General features: G+C 43.1%; 1 long non-coding RNA gene across 3 annotated transcripts; it reads left to right on the plus strand.

Moving 5' to 3' along the window:
- Positions 1-4,643: 4,643 nt before the first annotated feature.
- LOC114145998 (uncharacterized) lies at positions 4,644-5,186 on the plus strand. 3 transcript variants are annotated; one of them, XR_003595812.1, is made up of 3 exons: positions 4,644-4,747; positions 4,825-5,013; positions 5,095-5,186. It is a non-coding gene; the product is annotated as an uncharacterized LOC114145998 (long non-coding RNA). The 3 variants fall into 3 exon arrangements; XR_003595813.1 differs by having other exon boundaries at positions 4,644-4,731; XR_003595811.1 differs by having other exon boundaries at positions 4,739-5,013.
- Positions 5,187-5,278: the final 92 nt, after the last annotated feature.

The raw sequence follows: 5,278 nt of genomic DNA on the forward strand, positions 1-5,278 counted from the left end.
GTCATTAGATGTAAAAAAAAAAAAAAAAAAAAAGGGGGGGGGGGATCAATTATCAGTTAAGGTTATATTGTTCGACAAAGGATGTTACAACAATGCTAACAGACACTCAGCACTAAGCTCATCTCAACCCAAAGCCGCCCGAGGAAGATTAAGCGGCAAAAGTCAAGCTAAAACCTTCAACGGTAAAATTAGCACCTAAGCTAATGTTAATTCCGAACCAGCTCAAAAAATAACACCACCATATTTTCCTTTCTTTCACCTCATTTACAGACACGTAACTTATAAGGTTGCAATATTCCAGTTATATAATACACCAGAGTTAGTAACGTAAAGGTAACGTTATGTTACCAGGCTAACCAGCACAAACCAGCTCATGCTATAATGCTAAGTTATAGCATTATAGCATGATGCTATAAGCTACGTTAACTCCATCTAAAATGTACATTTCCAGACTAGGTTTTGGCTTCAAACAGTTTTCTAAGAAGTGTTTTTTTACCTGTCTTGAAGAGCTGAAGCAGTGTGAGCCCACAGCACGGAGACAGAACTGCACTTGCACTTGGAGAGAAAAAGCTGGTTGGAAGCGAAGCCACGCTTGATGACGTAGCTAGATAAACTGCATATTAATGTTAGCTAGGATGTGAAAAAAACAAAAGTACATGCTCTCTTTCTGCATTAGAAATATGTTAACCACTAAAGGAGTAAAAATACAGAAACAGGGAACCACGATGAAGCAGCTATGATGACCGTTGGAAATCAAATATAATTCTTACTGTATATTATAAGTACAGTACTACGGAGCCCCTAAGGGGACATGGAGAGAAAAAAAAAGGAAAGAAATCCCGACTTATTATCTCGAGATCCCGACTTATTATCTCGAGATCCCGACTTATTATCCCGACTTATTATCTCGAGATCCCGACTTATTATCTCGAGATCCCGACTTATTATCCCGACTTATTATCTCGAGATCCCGACTTATTATCTCGAGATCCCGACATCAGTACATAACGACCTAATCACAGTGATGGAGGACACCCACCCATGATTTTTATTTCGAGCTTGGGCTTGAGTATAAACACATTAAACACAGTTTTGGTAGAATTCATTAATAACCAGCTAAAGTCCTCTGGACAGCTTCACGGTTACCGATGGATGTACGCTAAATTGCATGTGCATGATATCCTCCTCTGGGACATCTCTGGACCGCAGAAAATGATATAAGTCGTCCTCCATAATCAATGTAGACACACTCCCCCACGTTTACCGCATAAAAACATGCCTTTCCCCCCCAAAAAAGTAACTCGCGATTTTTCAGAAATGTCGCGGGATCTCGAGATAATAAGTCGGGATAATAAGTCGGGATCTCGAGATAATAAGTCGGGATAATAAGTCGGGATCTCGAGATAATAAGTCGGGATCTCGAGATAATAAGTCGGGATCTCGGGATCTCGAGATAATAAGTCGGGATCTCGAGATAATAAGTCGGGATAATAAGTCGGGATCTCGAGATAATAAGTCGGGATCTCGGGATCTCGAGATAATAAGTCGGGATCTCAAGATAATAAGTCGGGATCTCGAGATAATAAGTCGGGATAATAAGTCGGGATCTCGAGATAATAAGTCGGGATCTCGGGATCTCGAGATAATAAGTCGGGATCTCAAGATAATAAGTCGGGATCTCGAGATAATAAGTCGGGATTTCTTTCCTTTTTTTTTTCCTCTCCATGTCCCCTTAGGGGCTCTGTACAGTACCACTACTGTAATGTGTAAACAGTAAATTACTGCAACTTCAAAACATACAGTAAGTTACTGTAATACTATGTACTATACCCATAATGTAGTGATGTTACGTGATGTGCCGAGGCTTCGAGGCGTGTGTCGAGTAATGGAGGGGGCGTTTCTGTAAAGCTCGTATCGAGGCTTGCTTCATTTAGGGGAGGAGCCGAAAACGATGACGTCCGAAGCCTCGCTGCCTGTCTGTACCACGTGACTGCTTCGGGAAGTGGCTCAGATGTTGGCGCGGGGTTTGACAGCTTTAGAAACCCCACAGGCTCCATTCAAAATGTGGGTTGTTGTAGGCGAGTTGTGGTCAGTTGAGAGAGTGGATAGAGTTTTGATAGTTTGGATAGCAAAGTTTGGATAGTGGTTATTTAGTTTGAGACAGTTAGTTTGGTGTTTGGAGAGTTTACGAGAGAGAGAGAGAGAGATAGGAGATAGGAGATTTAGGAGCGCGAGGACAGGATAGGAGAAGGATGGAGCCGGCGAGAAAGAGGAGGATTTCCCCTCCTCTTTCGATTTGATAAGCCCTAACAAGGTAAGGTAAGGTGAACTGAACATTTGCAGATGCATTAGGTTTGCTTATGAGGAACTGTATTTTTCACTGTTTCTTATTTTCTGTAAAGGTGAGGTGTTTATTGTGCTCCAAGGAGTTGGGGTACAATAATAACACCTCATCCATGTAGTGTCAAAAAAGAGAAATCGTTTGAAACCAAAAACTGTGGAGAAATTGTTGTTTCTTAATAAAAATGCATGAAATCATCCAAGTTACACAAGCATTAGCCTATTCACTACCCCCTCCCTAGTTCCACAAGCACTTTCACTGTCCTCTGCCTTATTAAGCCCATGCCATTTTTCTAGAGTCACAGAAAAACTTTACTACACAACATGCCATATAATAATAATAATAATAATAATAATACATTTTATTTCAAAGGCGCCTTTCTGGCACTCAAGGACACCGTACAAAGAGCAAAAGTAACAGAAACAATAAAATGTAGCAATTAAAAATAGATAAAATAAATACACAACAATGTATCTATATAGAATCTATATATAAATCTATGTGAAAAAATCTATATAAAAATCAAGCAAACCAATTGTGTCATATTGAAAAGGCAGATCTAAAAAGGTTTGTTTTAAGTTCGGTTTTAAATTTAGGGAATGACTTTATGTTTCTAAGGTGAGGTGGTAATGAGTTCCAGAGCGACTGAAAGCGCTCTGCTCCCCATAGTGTCATATCACATGACACTACTATTTTGGGAATAATTACACACAGAGGATACATTCAAACAATATTTTATTATACACATATGTGTATACATAATTTATGTAGACAAATGATTTTGTCCTACACCTTTTGTGAAGTCATTCCCAAGAGCCATAATAGACAAAAATTCAATGCATCACACGTGTTAATTTACAGCTGGCTGTGATTATACACCTGGCCAGTAGGTGGTTTCGTGTGCACATGAAGCCTCAAGAAATGAACCCTTTCTCGAACCAATTGGCTCAAGTGGTTCAATGCCTCATGAGGCTTCATCTCACCATCACTACCATAATGCAATGCAAATTACAGTAACTACTTGTAAAGATGTCTTATGGTAGTTTTACTGGGCATTTTGTGGTATTTAACTGTAAAAAATACAGCAAAGGCTAACAGTGTACAGTCTCCTTGCTTCTTTCGTTTTTAGCAGATATTTGATACCCTATAGGAAAAAATAATCATTCTTCAGATTGATTTTTTTAATATGAAAATAGTTTTAACATAGCTTTATTATGCTTCATATGTGGACTGGTTGGTAAACTGATGCAGATCCAGATTTATTAGAGCTAATTGAGAATGAGTGTCTCTGGGTCTTCATGATGAATACCACAGACTTGTGGATTGTCGACCCACAAAGACATTGTTTCTTTAGGCGCTGTTCCATTAGCCCGTCTCTAACCGATTCGGTTCCGGTCCGCCTCGGCCGGATTTGTTTTCCATTAGTAAATCCGGCGCGGCTCAGCCCGGCTGTTCTCAGATTTCTGTACTAGAACTAGCAGCACCAAGCAGGGTGCAGCTGTTAGGTATCGTTTTTTTTTTCTTTTTTCCTTTTTGGGGTTTTCTTTTCCTTTTTGTTCGTCTGTGGTTCCGTTGGTTGTCCACCGGATAGCGCCAGGGGCTGCCTCCCGGGCAGGGCATTACCTGCGGTTCAGCACACCTGTTGGTCATCATCTAATCATCCTGAGGTTTAAGAGGAGAGGACTGACTGCACTTCTTCGCCTGAGTGTTTGCCAGTGATGGTACCTTGAGCCTACCCGGAGTTACTCTCTATGTTTTCTCCCAGCGAATCTTCTCTAAGTAATCCTTTGTTGCCTCCCTGTTCCCAGGTGTTCCTAGCGACTCCTCGTAAAGATCTCGTTCTGGCCCTTTGGATAACCCATCCTCGTGACGCCGTGGTGAATACCCACTGGTTGCCCGAGACCCACTTCCATCTCCTCAGTTGGATCTCGAGCCAAACCCGGACCTGCCAGTTAGCAGTAGGACCGCTTCTCTGCCTCCCTCCACGCCTGGATCTACCTGTCCGTCCTTCACCGCAGCCTCCACGTAGCAACCCGGAACCACCCCCATCGAGCAGTACTCTGGAATCCAGATCAAAATAGGAGACGAACCCCGAGCCCGCAGCCTACCCTCTCCCAGCAGTCATTATTTGACAACACAAGTAAGACCGTTCCAGTAGTACCCGTGTAGCTGTCATTTCCTACAACCTTGAACTCAACATTTTTGTCAGGATCTTTGTTTTGTTTTGTTTTTTGTGGAAGCCTGCTGCTTCCCACTTCCTCCACCAGATGCCGCCTAGGAGCAGAGCCCCTGGAAAGGCGTGGGGTCGAACCCGGGGACACACCTGTGGCGCATTGTCTGACTGAGGCTGGGAGTATTTAAGAAGCGGCGAGCGACACTTCCTTGCCTGAGTATTTGTTTACCTTGGTAACAAATCGTTCCTGAGTTGGCCCTCTGAGCATTTCCTAAGATAATCGCCTCCTGTGTTTTTTCCCTGTTGTCAGGTCTACCTGGATTCCTCCGGAGTTTTCCGAGAGGAGAGTTCTGTGGGTCGTTTGTCCCGGACTCCGACCAGCCGTCAGTTCGCTCCTCCGCTCAGTCTGACTTACCTGTCCGCCCTCCAACGGTTCGTTGCCTCTCCACGCCGCCCCTGGGTCCGTTGTTGCTCCAAAGGAAACATCCATCCGCTCCTAGTAAGCCTTTTCCTGCGTCAACATATATATTCATCCACCTTCCTGAATTTGTATATTCTAACAGCTTCTCCTCGTTGACAGTGGCTGAACTGGTTGCCCCTTCCAGACTCCTGCTCCGTGTTTTCTCCCCAACCCTATTCCCTCTTGTAAATAAACTTCATTATTGTTTTGCACACGAGTCTCCTGATTGTGTTCGTGCATGTGGGTTCGTAAACTGGAACCAAACATGACAGAACACTCAGGCCAACAGTCTACCCCTGCAGAC

Source organism: Xiphophorus couchianus, chromosome 6 (assembly GCF_001444195.1).
Source record: "Xiphophorus couchianus chromosome 6, X_couchianus-1.0, whole genome shotgun sequence".
Classification (NCBI taxonomy): domain Eukaryota; kingdom Metazoa; phylum Chordata; class Actinopteri; order Cyprinodontiformes; family Poeciliidae; genus Xiphophorus; species Xiphophorus couchianus.